Genomic DNA, 21754 nt, shown 5'->3' on the forward strand with positions numbered 1-21754 from the left:
CCTCTCCCTAAAAAGGCAGTAAAAAAGTCAGTAACTGAATCTATCTCTGAGTGATGTTCATTTCTACTCCAATTTAGTCACAATCCCATCTTCTTAGCTTGTATCCTAGGGATTAAATGATAAAAGTAACACCAGCAATTCACCCTACTTAAGATAATGAAAATGGATTTAAAAAATGAGGAAGGAAATGATAAGCAGCTGTAACCAACCATCCTCTTGTTTTTGAACTGATCACAAGTTTATTGTGGACATTTATAGTTTCCTCTACTATCCATTCAATGCTTACTATGCCTTCATTCAACATCTCAGCTGGCCTGAGTTCTTTTCCTGGTGAAACAATCATCATTTTTGTGCCTGAGAGGTCTGAACTCTTGGCAACCCTACTAGTATGAGGTTTCTATCGTTTCTGGGGGGATTTATTTATTTTTTAATTGTGGTAAAACATACACAACATAAAATATACCATATTTGCCATTTGTAAGTGTATGATTCAGTAACTTTAAGCATATTCACAATGTTGTGTAACCATTACCATTATCTATTTCCAGAACTTTTTCATCATATCAAACAGAAATTCTGTACTTATTAAGCAATATCTCCCCCATTCCACCTCTCCCCACGCTAGTCCCTGGTAACCTCTATTCTACTTTCTGTCTCTATGAATTTGCATATTTTGGATTATTTATATAAGTGAAATTGTATAATATTTGCCCTTTTGTGTCTGGTTTATTTTACTTAGCATAAGGTTTCCAAGGTTCATTTATGTCGTAGCATGTATCAGAATTTCATTCCTTTTTAAAACTGAATAATATTCCATTCCAGGCATATACCACATTTTGTTTATCCATTCATCTGTTGATGGATGCTTAAGCTGTTTCCATCTTTGGGTTATTGTGAATGCTGCTATGAACCTGGCATACAAGTATCTCTTTGACCTTTGACTTCTTGCTTTCAGGTCTTTTGGATATATACACACACACACGTACACACACACACCCCCACACCCTTTTTGGATATATATACATATATATATATACACACACATATATACCTTTTGGAGATATATACACCTTTTGGATATATATACACACACACCTTTGGATATAAATATATATATATATAGGATATATCTTTTGAATATATATATATCTTTTGTGTATATATATCTATATATCTTTTGGATATAGATACTTGGATATATATATATATCTTTTGGATATATATATATCTTTTGGATATATATATATCTTTTGGATATATATATATCTTTTGGATATATATATATATCTTTTGGATATATATATATCTTTTGGATATATATATATATCTTTTGGATATATATATATATCTTTTGGATATATATATATATCTTTTGGATATATATATATATCTTTTGGATATATATATATCTTGGATATATATATCTTTTGGATATATATATATGTATATATATATATCTAAAGTGTCTTTCAGCCAGACTGTAATGAAGTCTTTAATAAGCCATTCCACAATTATTTTTGTCAGGTCAGCTATTTAGGGGTGGAGTAGATAATGAAACCAGTGAAGTCTCTGGGCATGTGACCATTGCCTTATGCTTATTTTTCAGTACATTTATCCTCTTGATTAGAAGCAATGATGTATGTAGTGGACCACGTTGGTGAATAAGGCATTCATTTGGCACAAGTAAATTACTGCATAAAGAAGCAATTGCAGTAGGGTGGTCAAATCCATATCCAAAACAAACATCTGTGAGGACAATAACTATTCCCTCTGTGATGAAAGGATGAAAGGATCCAATGTAAGTTACCTTACCTGATGACTGCCTAGTTCCTTCATGGTCAGGTTGCTCTATTAAAGGCTCAGCATTGATTTTCTGCTGCTTGCAGATTAGAAACTGCAGAAGATAGTTTAGCTGCGGTTGAGAAAAATCCATGTTGAGCCCATATATTACCCCATACCTACAGTCTCTTATTTCATAAGCCAACTAAACATAGCTAAGTAAAGAGAACAAACCAATATCTAGAAAACAGGCAATCTTAATAACCTGACTATTTAAAGCTTCCTTTGTAGAGGAATCTTCACTACTTACCTTCATTACTGACCTACAAAGGAGAGCCACCACTCCATTAAAAAAAATGTTGGTACTTATCCCTTGCCAATGTATTATGTAATGTCAAGGTTCAATGAGTGTCCTCTAGGCCCTCTTGGTAGATGTAGTTAGGAACTGGGTAAGCAGACTGCACATGAAAATATGTCTCAACCTAGCTATTTCTTTAAGTCTTTAGGTTCTTTCATATACATGGTATCAAGAAATTTCTGGCATCTGAACCACCTCTGAGTCTAGGTTTCAGAAAAGCAAGGGAACAAATGGAACAAGCGCCAATTGTTTAAGATGAAATCACTGATAACTGCAGCCATGTTGATTAATTCGACCTGATCTAAAATTACTTACCCTCTCTTTTGTTTAGAAACCTTAGAGTCTGTTCCAACACATATAATCTATGTTCTTGATGTTCCAAATTAGAGAAATGATACAATTGTGTTTGAGTCTTTCTTTGGTTTAATTTTATAATCTAGTGAATGCTGGAATATGACTGTAGTTATGTCTTGAGGCAATGAATGGGTAGGAGAGAAGGATAAGGAGAATTGGTACTCATTGCAAGTTATTTATGTGAAGTGAGATTGTTATGGACTCTTAAGAAAGATAGTTACAACTTCAACATACAGAAGAGGAGGGGCCGAGTAAGCTGAAGTAGTGCATTAGAGCTTGGCTGTTTAGATACTCATTGCAGCTAAATCCTCCCAGATATCTCCATTCCAGTTAAGGGTGGGGTTGGCAGTGTACCAAGCAATTCAAAGTTTCACATAAGAGACCTAATATGAATGTAAATTTATCTATGTCATAATTCAGGGACTCATGGGATCAGACTCTATATCTCAGTTTTGGCTATGTTGGACAAAAAATGTGGCTGACAAAAGATAAAATGTCTTTAGGGTAATTATAGTAATTCCTTGGTCTCTGATCATTTAAGTAATCTCTTGATTACTTAAACAAGAGACCAAGTAATTCCTTGGTCTCTTGTTTAAGGCCGTAAACAAGAACTTAGAACCTTGATGTTATCCTTTTCTTTCTTTAAGTGCTCCAGTACAATAGAAGTAGTCTGGCTTATGTCCCTCCATTCTGTTCTATAATGGTGGCCACTTGGTCTGTAAAACCTTGTCTTCACTAAGCAACCTGGTGGTCCCAGTGACTGTATTCTGGTGACTGCCAGTAAAGGTTTAGGCAACCTCCATCACTGTGCCCCTTCCCAATAGTAACCAGATCCTCAGTGCTTTCAAATCCAACCAAGTCAGACAACCAATCTCAGATTTCTATTTCCCTCACCTGATTCTATTTCCCTCACCTGAAGCACTTCTGTTACCAATTACTTTATGCAGCAGAATTCACTCTAATTGGTTCAAGCGGATACCAGATACGTGGTAGTTAAAGAAGGAGGCCAGAAAACTATGCCCAAGTGGTTGCTACAACAGCTAGGAATGGAGCAGCCCTGAGAAATTTGCTAAGTCCAACAAAGGACTGTTTTGAGCAAAACACTCCTGGCATTGCCTCCTGGTCACTTGGAACCTACAACTCTAGGAACTCAGCTTCAGAAACTCTGCCACAGCTGCCCAAGAAGAACTGGAGGTTTCTGCTTTCCTGGAGACTTGATCTCCTCACCTTGTTCACTTCCACCTTCGAGTTCTGTGTGGTCATGTTGGTTTGGCAGAAGCTAGATTTCATATGGACCTTCACTGCAAGGGAGTCTGGAAAGTGTGGAGTTCATCTTTTGGCCTGAGAAGCACAGGAAGTCAAGCTACAAGCTGAGGAACTTGCTGGGCATGGTGGCTCACGCCTGTAATCCCAGCACTTTGGGAGGCTAAGGTGGGTGGATGACCTGAGGTCAGGCATTCGAGACCAGCCTGGCCAACATGGTAAAATCCCATCTCTACTAAAAATACAAAAATTAGCTGGGCATGGTGGCGTGCATCTGTAGTCCCAGCTACTTGGGAGGCTGAGGCAGGAGAATTGCTTGAACTCGGGAAGCGGAGGTTGCAGCGAGCAGAGATCGTGCCGCTGCACTCCAGCTTGGGTAACAGAGTGAGACTCCGTCTCAAAAAAAAAAAAAAAAAGAAAAAAGAAAAAAAAAAGAAATGCTGAGGAACTTAACTCATTGTTCACTTTTACAGGAGCTGTCAAACCTCTGGTCCTATTCTCCATGTAATGAAACTTAACAGATAGTATACGCAGGTCATAGGTGGGAGTCAGAGAGGCCATTTTTAGCTGTGAGTGATTTCTACTTAAAGATGAGGAATTTCAAAGGAAGAGTGGAGCTATGGAAGAGGTACTTGTAATTATGATATAAAAATAGAAAGCAGATGTGTCAGATATTATAGCAAAAAAGGAAAAGAAGTCCGTATTTACAAAACAAAGAACTAATGGCATTTCTTTTCAATCTCCTAAGGTATGACAATGGTGCAGCCAAGAATAACAAAGAACAGGAACTAGAAAAAATGAATTGCAGTTTCTCTTAATTTTCATTCGTATCTAAATCCTCTGTTCTTGTATTTTTAAATAAAAACAGCAACAGGAACTTAGCTTTGGGCTAAAACTGGAAACAATTCAGGTTGTTATACTTTTTTGAAAACAAAATTTAAATTTTTCAGGTTCAGATAAATGCAATTCAAAGTAATGAAATGATAATCATGAATGATAAGTGAGGGGGGAGGACAACATGGTAAAGAGATGAGAAGATAGTAATTAATTTGGGGGAAAGTTCATATCTGCTATGTACAAAATGTTAGAATTATAAACTCAAGATGTAAAAATTAAAAGAAACCTAGAAACCAGTTGAACTTCTCCCTGCAGGCAGAATTTCTTCTGTATCCCTGACAAACGATTCATCTTCTGTCTTCCACTTGACTATCTCTGGGAACAAAGAACAAGCTGCCATCTTGGTCATCAAATGATAAATAAATGTAGTTTGGTATAACTCTTTCTTAGTAAAATTTTGCTGATATCCAATGATTACTGTTTTTTTTTTAAGTTCTTATAACCTATGTGATTTGTTCTTTTATTTACTAATATAGTTTCAGATTTATTAGATTGCTCAATAGATGTGAAAAGATTTTTTAAAAAAATTCCACTTACAATCAGAATTAAACATAGCAAGGGGATTAGTGCCTTGGGTAGTTTTCAACCTTTCTGTCTAAACATCCCATTCAGTACTCAAACTGTTTTCAACAATGGGCACTGCCAAGAGAAAACCGTTCAAACCACCAAAGAAAATAAAATTCATTTATATATTTTAATTTAATATATTATATATTGAAGACAAAAAGGCAGGGGAAATAGAATGGTTGTTTATAAAAGTTGACTTACACTGATTTACCTGTTACTGAAATAATTATCAAGTGCAGTGATATCAAACCCCAACATTAATTCAGTTACATACTTATGATTTACTGTGAGATTTACATTTTCCTACTGCAGCAACTGTATTGGTCAAAACTCTTTTGGATTGCAACTGACAGAAAAATCATTAAAATAGCTTATTTATTTTACTTTATTTATTTTTTTTTGAGAAGGAATCTCACTCTGTTGCTCAGGCTGGAGTGCAGTGGTGCAGTCTTAGCTCACTGCAACCTCTGCCTCCTAGGTTCAAGCGATTCTTCTGCTTCAGCCTCCTGAGTAGCTGGGACTACAGGTGTGTGCCACCACACCTGGCTAATTTTTGTATTTTTAGTAGAGACGGGGTTTCACCATATTGGTCAGGCTGGTCTTGAACTCCTGACCTCAGGTGATCCACCCACCTCAGCCTCCCAAAGTGCTGGGATTACAGGTGTGAGCCACTGTACCTGGCCTTAAAATGGCTTATTTAAAAGAAGGAATTTATTGGCTTACATCACTGAAAAGGTGATTGGTTTAGATATGGCTGTATCTAGGTGCTCATATGATATGGTTAATAATCTCTCACTCTCCTTCTCTTTCTTTCCTATGGATGACTGTTCCTCACTGATGACAGGATGGTAGAGTGCAGCCCCAAGTCTGTATGCTACCACTTATTCCAGCAGTCCCTAATCTTTTTGGCACCAGTGACTGGTTTTGTGGAAGACAATTTTTCCATGGACCTGGGAGTGGGGGATGATTTCTGGATGATTCAAGTGCATTACATTTATTGTGGACTTTATTTCTATTATTACATTATAATATATAATGAAATAACAATAAAATTCACCATAATGTAGTATCAGTGGGACCCCTGAGCTTGTTTTCCTGCAACCAGATGGGACCATCTGGGAGTGATGGGAGACAGTGACAGATCATCAGGCTTTAGATTCTCAGAAGCTGGCAATCTAGATCCCTTGCACGTGCAGTTCACAATAGGGTTCATTCTCCTATGAGAATCTAATGCCACAGCTGATCTGACAGGAGGCGGAGCTCAGGTGGTAATGTGAGCAATGGGGAGCAGTGTCCTGCTGTGTGGCCCAGTTCCTAGCAGGCCACGGACCAGTACCAGTATGTGGCCTGGGGGTTGGGAACCCCTGAGTTATTCAGTTCCACTAGAAAGCAAGAATGGCTTTATTCTAATAATTTCAGCAAAAGTTCCCTGGCTAACTATCATGAGATCAACTTGGTTCATATGCCTGTTCCTGAAACTTACCACTATAGACCGAATAGGCTGATGGCAGTCACATGTTTACTGCTGGAAATAGGAAGGACTGCATGTGATGTGAAGTGTACAAAGCCCCAGCTGACAAGGCAGTGCAGCCCTGGCTATTTTCTGGGCCAGCCTGGTGCTCTGGTGCTGGGCTTCATTTGCCTGAAGGAAGTGGTGCATTTTTCTAACTTGTGTGAAGACATCGTATGGACTAGCTGTGGCCCTGGAGCCATGTATGTGGATGGGGTCGGCCCCACTGAACCACTGAGACTGTGAGTGGGAGAGGGATAGACCTCTGAATGAAAATTAGGTTCACTTTCTATGAGGGAGAATGGATGCGCAAGCAGAACTATTGGATATACATTACAGAAAATAATGCCATTACTGTAATTCTGAATCTTGCCTTGTAGAGCAACTCGACTCTTCAAGTCTACTCAACTCAGCTCAACCCAATCCGACAATTATTTTTTATAGGCCAAAATGTGTGTGTGTGTGTGTGTGTTTGCATACACACCTGTGTGCTGGGTAGGGAGGTGCTACCAAAAGAAAAGAAAAGAAAAAGACCTACCTTCAAAAAGCATAAAGTATTCTGATTTTAAGCCATGCCAACTATGAAAGTTTTTCTTAATTTCGACTCTGTTATACCAAATAAATTAAAAATTATGCAAAATTAAAGACGGTAGCATGTTTCTTTAGTTGCTTTTTAGCAAAATAATCTGTGTATTTAAGTGAATTACACAACTATTAGATGTTCAAATATGATTATATTCTGGTAAACTTACGAAATTAGGAGTTGAAAAATTATTTACTTCATTATATTTGTTATAGTTATATCAGTCCTTATTTCCTAATAGTCTGAAATAGTAGCCAAATATAGCTCCTGTAGAAAGTCATCTTAGGTTTTCAGGTGACTTTTAACTACCACTTAGCTTCAGTTTTAAACTACTACTAGTAACTCATCGTTTAAAAAAATTGAATTAGCCTTTTATTTCTGTAAAGAAAACTCACCTTTACTCTCCCTTTAAAGTACTGCAGGAATTTTAACAGGACATGCATTAACTTTAGACCTTAGGGAAAGCACAAAATAAACAGCAAGCTGATAATATTATCTCGCCAAAGTAAAACAAGGGATGGAGGCATGGGGAGAGAGGGCGGGCAGTAACTAAGTGCCAAATGGGATTTGTTTTTAAACGTTTACAGAGCATCCGCGAGAACTTCTTTCTAAGCTAAATATGTCATCTAGCACCTGAAAAAATTTAAGTCTGGTTCTTTCTGGATAAAAGAGAGCGCACAGGATTTAAGTGAGTAAATACTTAAGGTTAAGTGAGTAAATACTTAAGGTTAAGTGAGTAAATTCTTAGAAAAAACAAAACCTAACTGCCACAATTGGACTTTGGAACTTTTTTCTCCCCTTAGCAGCAGGCTGAAATTTTCAGTTCCTCGGCCACTGATCAGGGAATTCTGTGCTTCAGGCTGTGTACACCCGCAAGTCTGGAAGGGTGATGATGATGATGTGATGATGAGTTAGGGCAATTAGAACCACGGCCAAAAAAAAAAGAGTTCGCAGGGACGGAGTGCTGCTGCCGCCGCCGCCGCCGAGGCCGCGACCACGGCCCGAGCCGGCCACCGCGCGTCAAAGGAGCCATTCAGGGCCCGGCGAGGCGCGGGGGTTGAGAAGTTAAGGAGCGGGAGGTGGCGCGCCCGGGCCGCGGCCGCGCCATTTGCATTTCAATGCGACCCGCTTGTTGACTCAGTGCCCGGCGCTTCCGCAGCTCCCACCAGAATCTGCCTTTGTTGGTTTTAGCTCCGGTCAAGTCCACTTCTTGCATCGGGGGAGCCGCGCCCATTGAGTTTGTGTAGTCAGGCAGAACGCTCGACAGGAAGGAAGGAGGAAGGGGCGCTCTGCGCGGCCATTGTCTGGGCAACCGGGCTTAAGCAGCCGAGTGACTATTTAATCTATAAGGTGCACTTGAATCCCTCGCAAATCCTCTCAGTGTGGAGCGGAGGCACCCAGACAGGGACAGATGGTGCAGAACCCCTTTGTTTAAGAATATGGAAATACGCTTTTTCCTTTACTTAAGGTGGTCCGCTCTTTTAACTGTTGCTATTCCCCCTTGCTGCATTGTCAAGGAGAGGGCATGAGAGACTCATGGGTCTGGTCAGCCCTGCCGAAGCGCCTCCGTATTAAGAAAAAGTAATAGCTGGAAGGGAGTCGCCTCTTTTGGTGAGCCATGAGTACAGTGGAGACCCCACGTACCCTTTTGGTGCCCTTTGCACTTAGGCAGAGAGTAGCCGAAAGAAGTGTGTTCAGAATTCTTGCAAGATTGTTTTTCATAGGCTCCCTCTCTGTCCTTTTTTCACATTAAACATCAAGTTCAGAGGTCTCGGGTTGCTTCCCGTGCAACTACGGGAAAAGGGAGACGTCTTGTCCTCAGGGGGCCCTGCTGCTTCGCAGTGACTTCTTGGGTTCCGAAGCAGAGAGGTTGATGGGCAGGATGGCAGCTGCAGCTGGGCCGCGCCTGTGCTTCTGCCTCCACAGCTGTAATTTATAGTGTGTTCAACGTCAGGCTGGGGAAAGGTACACATAAGTTTGGGGTATTGTAGAAAAGTGGAAGACTCTGCCCATAGAGCCCTGGAGCATGGTGACATTTCACAAGATAGGTTTTCTGATCTTCCTGACAACATGGAGGACTCCACTTGCATCGGGGCTGGGGATACACTAGGACCATCAGATCCCACCCCTAGTCAGTCTGAGATGAATTCAACCAACAGTCCACACATATAAGTCTCAGTTTTTGTTTTAAACATGCAGTCAGGCGAGGCGCAGTGGCTCACGCCTGTAATCCCAGCACTTCGGGAGGCCCAGGCGGGCGGATCACTTGAGGTCAGGCGTTCGAGACCAGCCTCGCCAAGATGGTGAAACACTGTCTCTACTAAAACACAAAAATTAGCCGGGCTTGGATCCCAGTTACCCAGGAGGCTGAGATGGGAGAATCGTTTGAACCCAGAAGACGGAGGTTGCAGTGAGCCCCGATTGTGCCACTGCACTCTGGCTTGGGCGACAGAGTGAGCTGTCTCAAAAAAACAATTAAAAAAATACAGTCATGGTCTTGCTGGGCTGTTCTAGCCATAGTAATACAAAACAAAGGAAAAATCTGAAGGGACAGCTGTCAGGTAAAAATCAAATTCGTTTCCATTTTCAGTACATATTAAACAGGAAGCAGGTAATTGTCTTGTGGTTTTGAAGGTAAAATAAAGAGGACACATTATAAAATAGATTGTTGAAGTATTTTAATCTAGGTGTTTCAGTGTTGGGCATGTTAATACATTTCTATAAAGAGGTAGATGTCTGTCTGGTCTCTAATGCAAACACTTGACTATGTGAAATGCTCACATCCATTTTTTATTTTTCTTAAAAGGCACTTTCTCTTCCCAATCACGTGGCTGCAGACTTCTTGCTCTCAAATTGTCCTGACATGCTCTGAGAGCACACGCAACATACATACAACACCTGGATCTGTGAATTAATTACTGCCTAGGCTACCACCAAGAAGCTTTCCAAGTGGCCAAGTGTAAGGATCTTCTGTTTCTTATCCAAGTACATTCTTTCATCACGGCCTCCGTCCGAGAATTGACCCTTAACTATGAATTCCTGTTTCATTTCCATTTCAGTCAGCCATTTTAGAGCAGGAAAAAGCCAGAAGCAGGTGTCAGTCAGCAGGTGTGGCTCATAATTCATATTTTCCACAGAAGCATCATTTAGAGGGGAAAAAAATCTGTCTAAGCTTGTTTCAAAGTTAACTTATTAGTATAAATTTTTTAAAAAAGGTAAGGCAGCCTGGGCAACAAAGTGAGACCCCTGTCTCTACAGGAAAAAAAAAAAAAAAAAAAAAAAAATTAGCTGGGTGTGGTGTTGCACACCTGTTGGCCCAACTACTCAGGAGGCTGAAGTGGGAGGATCACTAGAGCCCAGGAAATTGAGGCTACAGTGAGCTGTGATCAGGCCACTGCACTCCAGCCTGGGCAACAGACTAAGTCCCCATCTCTAAAGAAAAAAAATAAAAATAAAATAAAAAATTTGGGAGTGGGGAGGGTCAGTGTTTATTCTTATAATACACGCTCAGCCGGGCACGGTGGCTCACGCCTGTAATCCCAGCACTTTGGGAGGCTGAGGCGGGCGGATCACAAGGTCAGGAGATTGAGACCATCCTGGCTAACACGGTGAAACCCTGTCTCTACTAAAAATACAAAAAAAAAAAAAAAAAAAAAATTATCCGGGCGTGGTGGCTGGCGCCTGTAGTCCCAGCTACTTAGGAGGCTGAGGCAGGAGAATGGGGTGACCCCGGTAGGCGGAACTTGCAGTAAGCCGAGATGGTGCCACTGCACTCCAGCCTGGGCAACAGAGCAAGACTCAGTCTCAAAAAAAAAAAAGCTTGAGTGTTGCTTGGTAAACAATTTGCTTCAAAATCCAAATGTTAAACTGAGACAACTTTGCTTGCAGGTTTTTTTTTTTTTTTTTTTGAGACAGAGTCTCCCTCTGTTGCCCAGGCTGTAGTGCAGTGGCGCGATCTCGGCTCACTGCAAGCTCCGCCTCCCGGGTTCACGCCATTCTCCTGCCTCAGCCTCCCGAGTAGCTGGGACTACAGGCACCCGCCACCGCCATGGTCTCGATTTCCTGACCTCGTGATCCGCCACGGCCTCCCAAACCGCTGGGATTACAGGTGTGAGCCACCACGCCTGGCAAAACTCCACGGCACAGAGGGGGCACCCGGATTTGAACCGGGGACCTCTTGATCTGCAGTCAAATGCTCTACCACTGAGCTATACCCCCACCACTGCTTGTAGCTTTAAAATGTTACAGGTTTTTCCTTTTGCATAGTGAAAAATGGAATACAATGTTATTATTCCATGGACAGGTGTGAGCTTGAGCATATTATGTTCTTTGGCTTTCTTTTGATTTTATATAATGTGTCTTTTGTTGGACTTCATTACAGTGATGGCCTCCCCCTCTGTTTCTGATTAAACCGTGAAACCTCACACACTCACTGATATTTTTTACTTTGTTTTGGTTAGTAAGTAAGTTTTGGTGATGAGACTATGAAGCCACAAATTCCCTAAAGCACTGGAATTCAGTTAAAAGGAAACTACTCCATCCAGCAAAGAGTTTTGGTTTTAGTTGAATCCGGAGCTTCGTGTTCATTCATAGTTAATAAATAATGCCCATTCATCTAGCCCAAGGGGACGAGACTGGGGATGCTCACATTCTATTGGGTGAAGGATTCCTAGAGTGCCTAAGACCAGTGTGTTATGTGGGACCTCGATTAAAGGTCAGAGAATGAGACTATGTATTCCCATAGGGAAGGGATACTTCAGCAACTGACTACTTATAAGAGAGGGTTCGGCCAGCTGGGACATGAATTCAAAGGCTTTAATTATGAATCAGTTCCTATAAGACTTATTATGTCTGGATTGAAGGTGTTCAAATTGAACTGTAATTTTTAGTTTCTGCATTGCTTGCTTGGGTTTGAAATGGAAATAATTATGGTGATCCTCCATACCAGAAAGAAGATTATTTACAAGTGCACACCAAAATTTGCATTCAGGTGTGGAATTAGTTTAGGAAAGCTCTCCAAGTCAGAATCTGTTTTCCCCAAAGTCAGCACAGAGCCCCAGTTGCTGCCTCTGAAAGATTTCTGTCGCATCTTATCTGGTATCTGTGGTGGTTGCCAGTATCAACTGCTCCCTCTTTGGAAAGTTACTCCCTTATCTGTGGTGACAGGACACACTCGTGTTTTTCTCCTACCTCCATGGCCTGTCCTTCTTAGTCTTTTTTGGCTTTTCCCTTTGCCTATCCCTTACTTGTGCTCTCTGAGAAGTTTTCTCATTGCGAGAGAACTCTTTCCTACGTTCTCCCTTGGTGAGCTTTCTGGGAAATATTTCTTGAACACACTATCTACTCTCCTGCCTCAGGGCGTTTGTACATATGATTTTGTCTGCTTAGAATGTTCTTTCCTCACATATGGCGATATGTGGCTTACTTCGTTGTTTAGTTCTCCGGTGTCACCTTTAGATGAAGGCTTTCCTAGTTATCCATAAAAAATAGCGGGTATCTAGTCAGGGCTGGGACTAGGCGGAGGCAAGCAAGATACCCAGGGTACACAATTTAAGGAGGCACCCAGTCTCATGCAACGGCAGGGTGAGCACCTGAGAATGAGTGCCTCTCTACATTTAGTGTCCTGAGTACCTCGCTTGCCTAAGCCATCGGGCCCTGTACCCAGTCACTCTCTAGTCTCCTTATTTTTCTTCACAGATGTTATCACCCACTAACATATGTACATAATTGATTACTGTCTGTTTCCCCACCCTTGCCCTACCCACGCCATGACGGTGTGAGCCCTGTGGGAGCAGGCCGTTGTCTGTTTTAGTTTTTGCTGTATCCCTGGAGCCTAGAACAGCTCAGGACATAGTCAGTATTCAGTATATGTTTATATTTAATTAAATATAATGCATAAATGGCTACAATTCATATTATTGATAGCTCTCAAATTTGCAAAAACAAGGTTTGTAAATGGACCTCTCCCCTTGATGCCCCACAAGCTTTTTAAACTCAGCATATCCAAAATTGCATTTAATACCTTCTGCTGCCAAACCTACCTCCCATTTGAATTCTCTTTTCAGATGAATAGCACCTACATGCAGCTCAGATCAAAATGCTAGAGATGTAGTAACTCAGGCTTGTCAAGTTGCTCCGGAAATAACTCCTGCCCTGGTCATGTCCATCCCTAGGGTCCTGCCCTCTCATTCAGGCCCTCCTCCCCGCCTCCAGGGAAAACTGCCTTCACCTTTCAACTGATCTTGCAAATACTTTGCCTTTTGCTGTTGGAAACTTCTACCATGTTGCTGTGAAGGGAGCTCTCTAAACCACACATTTGATCATGCCACTTCTTTACCTTATCCTCCTTCCACATAGCCCCGTAGGTTTGAAGATCCAATCCAAATTTTGTAGATGAGAAGGCCCTTGTGATCTGCTGCTGAGCCTCCTGTGCCTACTTCCTCTCTTTTCCTGCCCCTGTGTTCTACCCTGCCTCCCCACCCAACACACAGTCTTTGTGCTCTCTTATGGAATACTTGGAATTGCTAGAAACATCTATCTTCTTTTTTTTTTTTTAAATTATACTTTAAGTTCTAGGGTACATGTGCACAACGTGCAAGTTTGTTACATATGTATACATGTGCCATGTTGGAGTGCTGCACCCATTAACTCGTCATTTACATTAGGTGTATCTCCTAATGCTATCCCTCCCCCTTCCCCCCACCCCATGACAGGCCCCAGTGTGTGATATTCCCCTTCCTGTGTCCAAGTGTTCTCATTGTTCAATTCCCACCTGTGAGTGAGAACATGTGGTGTTTGGTTTTTTGTCCTTATGATAGTTTGCTGAGAATGATGGTTTCCAGCTTCATCCAAGTCCCTACAAAGGACAAGAACGCATCCTTTTTTATGGCTGCATAGTATTCCATGGTTTATATGTGCCACATTTTCTTAATCCAGTCTATCATTGATGGACATTTGGGTTGGTTCCAAGTCTTTGCTATTGTGAATAGTGCCACAATAAACATACGTGTGCATGTGTCTTTATAGCAGCATGATTTATAGTCCTTTGGGTATATACCCAGTAATGGGATGGCTGGGTCAAATGGTATTTCTAGTTCTAGATCCTTGAGGAATCACCACATTGTCTTCCACAATGGTTGACCTAGTTTACAGTCCCACCAACAGTGTAAAAGTGTTCCTGTTTCTCCAAATGCCCTCCAGCACCTGTTGTTTCCTGACTTTTTAATGATCGCCATTCTAACTGGTACGCGATGATATCTCATTGTGGTTTTGATTTGCATTTCTCTGATGGCCAGTGATGATGAGCATTTTTTCATGTGTCTGTTGGCTGCATAAATGTCTTCTTTTGAGAAGTGTCTGTTCATATCCTTTGCCCACTTTTTGATGGGGTTGTTTGTTTTTTTCTTGTAAATTTGTTTGAGTTCATTGTAGATTCTGGATATAGCCCTTTGTCAGATGAGTAGATTGCAAAAATTTTCTGCCATTCTGTAGGTTGCCTCTTCACTCTGATGGTAGTTTCTTTTGCTCTGCAGAAGCTCTTTAGTTTAATTACATTCCATTTATCAATTTTGGCTTTTGTTGCCATTGCTTTTGGTGTTTTAGACATGAAGTCCTTGCCCATGCCTATGTCCTGAATGGTATTGCCTAGGTTTTCTTCTAGGGTTTTTATGGTTTTAGGTCTAACATTTAAGTCTTTAATCCATCTTGAATTAATTTTTGTATAAGGTGTAAGGAAGGGATCCAGTTTCAGCTTTGTACATATGGCTAGCCAGTTTTCCCAGCACCATTTAATAAATAGGGAATCCTTTCCCCATTGCTTGTTTTTCTCAGGGTTGTCAAAGATCAGATGGTTGTAGGTGTGTGGTATTATTTCTGAGGGCTCTGTTCTGTTCCATTGGTCTATATCTCTGTTTTGCTACCAGTACCATGCTGTTTTGGTTACTGTAGCCTTGTAGTATAGTTTGAAGTCAGGTAGCGTGATGCCTCCAGCTTTGTTCTTTTGGCTTAGGATTGACTTGGCGATGCGGGCTCTTTTTTGGTTCCATATGAACTTTAAAGTAGTTTTTTCCAATTCTGTGAAGAAAGACATTTGTAGCTTGATGGGGATGGCATTGAATCTATAAATTACCTTGGGCAGTATGGCCACTTTCATGATATTGATTCTTCCTATCCATGAGCATGGAATGTTCTTCCATTTGTTTGTAGCCTCTTTTATTTCGTTGAGCAGTGGTTTGTAGGTCTTCTTGAAGATGTCCTTCACATCCCTTGTAAGTTTGATTCCTAGTTATTTTATTCTCTTTGAAGCAATTGTGAATGGGAGTTCACTCATGATTTGGCTCTCGTTTGTCTGTTATTAGTGTATAAGAATGCTTGTGATTTTTGCACACTGGTTTTGTATCCTGAGACTTTGCTGAAGCTGCTTATCAGCTTAAGGAGATTTTGGGCTGAGACGATGGGGATTTTAAATATACAATCATGTCATCTGCAAACAGGGACAATTTGACTTCCTCTTTTCCTAATTGAATACTCTTTACTTCTTTCTCTTGCCTGATTGCCCTGGCCAGAACTTCCAACACTATGTTGAATAGGAGTGGTGAGAGAGGTCATCCCTGTCTTGTGCCAGTTTTCAAAGGGAGTGCTTCCAGTTTTTGCCCATTCAGTATGATATTGGATGTGAGTTTGTCATAAATAGCTCTTATTATTTTGAGATACGTCCCATCAATACCTAATTTATTGAGAGTTTTTAGCATGAAGGGCTGTTGAATTTTTTCAAAGGTCTTTTCTGCATCTATTGAGATAATCATGTGGTTTTTGTCTTTGGTTCTGTTTATATGCTGGATTACGTTTATTGATTTGCGTATGTTGAACCAGGCTACCAAGCAAATGGAAAACAAAAAAAGGCAGGGGTTGTAATCCTAGTCTCTGATAAAACAGACTTTAAACCAACAAAGATCAAAAGAGACAAAGAAGGCCATTACATAATGGTAAAGGGATCAATTCAACAAGAAGAGCTAACTATCCTAAATATATATGCACCCAATACAGGAGCACCCAGATTCATAAAGCAAGTCCTTAGAGATTTACAAAGAGACTTAGACTCCCACACAATAATAATGGGAGACTTTAACACCCCACTGTCAATATTAGACAGATCAACAAGACAAAGTTAAAAAGGATATCCAGGAATTGAACTCAGCTCTGCACCAAGCGGACCTAATAGACATCTACAGAACTCTCCACCACAAATCAACAGAATATACATTCTTCTCAGCACCACATAGCACTTATTCCAAAATTGAAAGCATAGTTGGAAGTAAAGCACACCTCAGCAAATGTAAAAGAACAGAAATTATAACAAACTGTCTCTCAGACCACAGTGCAATCAAACTAGAACTCAGGATTAAGAAACTCAGTCAAAACCGCTCAACTACCTGGAAACTGAACAACCTGCTCCTGAATGACTACTGGGCACATAACAAAATGAAGGCAGAAATAAAGATGTTCTTTGAAACCAGTGAGAACAAAGACACAACATACCGGAATCTCTGGGACACATTTGTGGCAGTGTGTAGAGGGAAATTTATAGCACTAAATGCCCACAAGAGAAAGCAGGAAAGATCTAAAATTGATACCCTAACATCACAATTGAAAGAACTAGAGAAGCAAGAGTAAACACATTGAAAAGCTAGCAGAAGGCAAGAAATAACTAAGGTCAGAGCCAAACTGAAGGATATAGAGACACAAAAAACCCTTCAAAAAAATCAGTGAATCCAGGAGCTGGTTTTTTTGAAAAGATCAACAAAATTGATAGACCGCTAGCAAGACTAATAAGAAAAGAGAGAAGAATCAAATAGATACAATAAAAAATGATAAAGGGGATATCACCACCAATCCCACAGAAATACAAACTACCATCAGAGAATACTATAAACACTTACATGCAGATAAACTAGAAAATCTAGAAGAAATGGATACATTCCTGGACACATACACCCTCCCTAGACTAAACCAGGAAGAAGTTGAATCCCTGAATAGACCAATAACAGGCTCTGAAATTGAGGCAATAATTAATAGCCTACCAACCAAAAAAAGTCCAGGACCAGGTGGATTCACAGCCGAATTCTACCAGAGGTACAAGGAGGAGCTGGTACCATTCCTTCTGAAACTATTCCAATCAATAGAAAAAGAGGGAATCCTCCCTAACTCATTTTATGAGGCCAGCATCATCCTGATATCAAAGCCTGGCAGAGACACAACAAAAGAAGAGAATATTAGACCAAGATCCCTGATGAACATCGATGCAAAAATCCTCAATAAAATACTGGCAAACCGAATCCAGCAGCACATCAAAAAGCTTATCCACCATGATCAAGTGGGAAACATCTATCTTCTTAAATGCAGCTGTACCTTACCATTGCCTGCTGAATTCTCCTTATGTGTTCAACCTCAGTGGAAGGAGCAATTTGAACTTCCTTGCCTATCAAACTGTTTTGTAATTTTCTGTTTACCTTTCTCCCCCATGCCACTGTGAGCACCTCTGAGGACCAAAACTGGGTCTTTCATTTTGCATACCCAGTATACAGTTGGCACTCCATGTTGTGTATAAACTCATCTAAATATTATTTTGTTATATAGGATAGAATACAGATCTTAAATGACTTTTTCTTTACTTGCCAACTATTTATTCCAACATCATTTAAAAAAATCCTTCTGACTGGGCAAGGTGGCTCATATCTGTAATCCCAGCATTTTGGGAGACTGAGGTGGGAGAGTTGCTTGAGTCCAGGAGGTTGAGGCTGCAGTAAGCCCTGACTGTGCCAGTGCACTCTAGCCTGGGCGACAGAGTGAGACCGTATCTCTCAAAAAAAAAAAAAAGAAGTCCTTTCTACACCCTTATGTGAAAAATTTACTTTGCCATATATTAAATTTTAACAAATAGTTGGATATAGTTCCTGTTTTCTATTTTGTTCTCTTGATTTACATATCCATTCCTGTACCAGTAACTCCCTCAGTTACACTCCCCCTCAACCCCCACTGCCCAGAATGTTCTCTGAGCTTTGTCCATGATTATTTTCCTAAATATATTTTGGTATTGAATGTTATGTTGATTTTTAATGTTAATAGAAAAATCCCTTTAAGAGTTTTAATTGGAGTAATTATGCAACACTGAACATTATCTTTGAAAAAGCAGAACATTTTTTAATTATAATTTTCACATCTTGAAGTTGGTTAGTTGCTAGTTTAAGAGTAACCAGATAATGGAGAAACCACATCAAAAGCTGATGTCAAGTGACAGTCATGTTTTTAAGCTAATCACTCTAGTTTCTCGGGACAGAATTCATAGCCTTATGTTTCTCACGCCTGATAAATTCTTCCCTTCCTATGCAAAGATAATCCATCTAACAAGCTAACATATTTGTCTTTTAAAACTCTCTAATGGAGATAGACAACATCTTTCATGTGCCATTTTAGCAGTAGATGGAATATTATGGGTGGAAAGTTCTTTCTTTTGTCCAACCCTAGTATTTAAACACAAATTCAACCTATTCTCTTGGTGGAGATGAAAAACAGCTGGCCACCATCCCTTTTCCACAAATTTTTCTTATACTTTCAACTGGTAATAGTGAAATACATCTTCGGCTCATTTTGACTAAAAATGTATTTTGTGGGGCCTTCTAAACATCCATAAATTTTGCACAAACCTTTCAAGCATTTTACATGATTAATCCCCTATGATTATCTAATACAAGATGTTGCACACTGCCTGAAGCTCAGATTATGAAGAGAGGCCTGTAACCTTGGGGGCGTCTGCATCGTGTTCACTGCATTATCAGCCTTTCCCATCCGTTGTTTGTATAATGGGATCAAAAACACAGATGTTTTGTTTTTTACCTTGTTTATTTTAAACCCTTAGTGTCTTTTGGCTGGGAATAGAGTCTAAACTTTCTAATTTAAGCAAAGGAGTTTATGAGCCACTGGGGCAAAGATTTCATTCCATAGCCCGGCAGTTGGAAGGAGGGAGATGATTTGGTTCATTGATTTCTCTTCTGAGTCCATTTATTTCCAGTTCTAGCCCCTGATCCCTATCTGCCAGGGGAGTAGTTAATCATTTTTCTCATATCCTCTGGCTCTCAATAAGTGCTCAGGTGATCTGATTTAAGGTATGCTTTAAGTTTGTACGAGCCACTTACATGAGCTCATAGTTACAATTTATTTCAGGTAAAGTTATTGATAGTATATAAGGATGATACAACTTGGTTTACATTATTATGAAATTTTAAAATCTGATTAATTTTACACAAATGGAGGTTTTTGTTGTTGTTGTTATTGTTGTTGTTTTCTTAATTGCTGAGAACCATAGCAATGGAAGTTCACTCCCACTCCTACTTTTAGGGAAGATTTTGTAAACAATTTCAGACAGCTCAGTTTTAGGCCACACTGTCAATCAAACAAAACAAAACAAAACAAAAAAACACTAACAAACTTATCCACTTGGATTACTGTTTACCTGCTTTTCCTCCATTTCTCTGACAAGAGCCTATGCAGAAACGTGAACAATACAGGTCAGCCTTTAAAACCAAACAACTTCATAAGAAGTGAGCACATTCAGGGAGTACGTCCCTGGGCTGCAGACGTTCAGCCCAGCACATGTGGTGCAGAGTTTGCAGAAGACATAAGGGAGTGGAATGTGTTCTTCCACAGGAGTGACTTTGGGAAGCTCTATACTTATTTCAGTGATGCTGCCAATACTGAAGATTCTTTTTGGAACTCCTCTTTAAGAAACACCTTCAGACTTTCTATCCCAAAATATTTCCTCAGTCTATCAGTTTTTTTTGGTCACCCCATGGCCAGTGCCCTAATTAAGATACTTAGCATCTCTTAATCCTGAATATGGAAACATTTTCTCACTTTTTTTTTGAGAGGGAGTCCCGCTCTGTCACCAGGCTGGAGTGCAGTGGTGCAATCTCGTCTCACTGCAACTTCTGCCTCCTGGGTTCAAGTGATTCTCCTGGCTCAGCCTCCTGAGTAGCTGGGATTATAGGTGCGTGCCACCACGCCCAGCTAATTTTTGTATTTTTCGTAGAGATGGGGTTTCACCATGTTGGTCAGGATGGTCTCGATCTCTTGACCTTGTGATCTGCCTGCCTCGGCCTCCCACAGTGCTGGGATTACAGGCGTGCCTGGCTTTCTCACTGGTTTTATGCCCAGTTTACACCCCTTCAGTTAATTTTTCTTGTTGCTAGAGGGATCTTTTTCCTGTGACCATATCCCTTAACGTGACGGTCAGCGCTTTTTACCATCTGGTCTTGTTGTATTTTCCAGGCTTTTCTTCTCCCTATCCCCTCCATATGAATAATACTGCTATGAACATTAGTGTGCAAGTCTTTGTGGGGCTGTATGTTTTTGTTTCTCTTGGGTATATGCCTAGGAGTGGAATTGCTTGGTCATATGGTAACTGTGTGTAACATTTTGAGGAACTGCCAAACTGTTTTCCAGAGCAGCTGCATCATTTTACATTCCCACCAGTAATGCATACGGGTTCCAATTTCTCCACATCCTTATTAACACTTGTTATTGTTGGTCTTTTTGATTATAGCCATCTCAGTGTGTGAAGTAGCATCTTACTGTGGTTTTGATTTGCATTTTACCAATAACTAGTGATGTTGAGCATCTTTTCATATGCTCATTATCCATTTACATATTTTTAAAGAGAGATGTTTATTTAAATCATTTGCCTATTTTTAAATTAGGCCATTTGTCTTTTCATTATTGAGTTTTAAAACTTCTTTACATATTGTGAGTACAAGTCCTTATTGGATATATGATTTGCAAACATTTTATTGCACTCTATGCGTTCTTTTCATTTTCTCAATAGTGTCATTTGAAGCACAAATATTTTTAATTTTGATTTAGCCTGACTTACCAGTCTCTTGGTAGCTTGTATTTTTGGTGTCATATATAAAAAATCATTGCCTAACCCAAGGTCACAAGGATTTACTCCTGAATTTTCTTCTAAGAGTTTTATAGTTTTAGATTTTTTATTTAGGTCTGTGATCCACTTTGAGTTAATTTTGTGTGTGGTGTGAAGTTAGGGGTCCAAATTCATGTTTGTCATGTGGATTTCCAGTTGTCTTAGCACCATTTGCTGAAAAGACTATTCTTCACCCATTAAATTGTCTTGTCCCTCTACCCCTATGTATTTTTATAGTTTAATGTCCTTATTTGTGTTATTACTTCGACTTAGAATTATTTTCTTTTCTATCATTCTTCTCTTCCTATTGACATTTAAGTATAACCTTCATCTAACTATATCAAGGTTATATTTAGTTTTACCATCTCAATAAAACTTCTCTAACCACCCAAGCTAAATTATTGGTCCCTCCTTTGTGTTCCCATAAATAGTATTTATTTTATATCTTGATTATGACCTGTGTCTTCTTGT

General features: G+C 40.0%; 1 long non-coding RNA gene and 1 other non-coding gene across 2 annotated transcripts in view; one reads left to right on the forward strand and one right to left on the reverse strand.

Moving 5' to 3' along the window:
* LOC134761297 (uncharacterized) overlaps positions 1-21754 on the forward strand; it is a 420137-nt gene that overhangs the window by 49843 nt on the left and 348540 nt on the right. The window lies entirely within an intron of this gene.
* Positions 11458-11529, reverse strand: TRNAC-GCA (transfer RNA cysteine (anticodon GCA)). Its single transcript has one exon. It is a non-coding gene; the product is annotated as a tRNA-Cys (tRNA).

The sequence above is a fragment of the Pongo abelii genome, chromosome 3 (assembly GCF_028885655.2).
Source record: "Pongo abelii isolate AG06213 chromosome 3, NHGRI_mPonAbe1-v2.0_pri, whole genome shotgun sequence".
NCBI classification, from domain to species: domain Eukaryota; kingdom Metazoa; phylum Chordata; class Mammalia; order Primates; family Hominidae; genus Pongo; species Pongo abelii.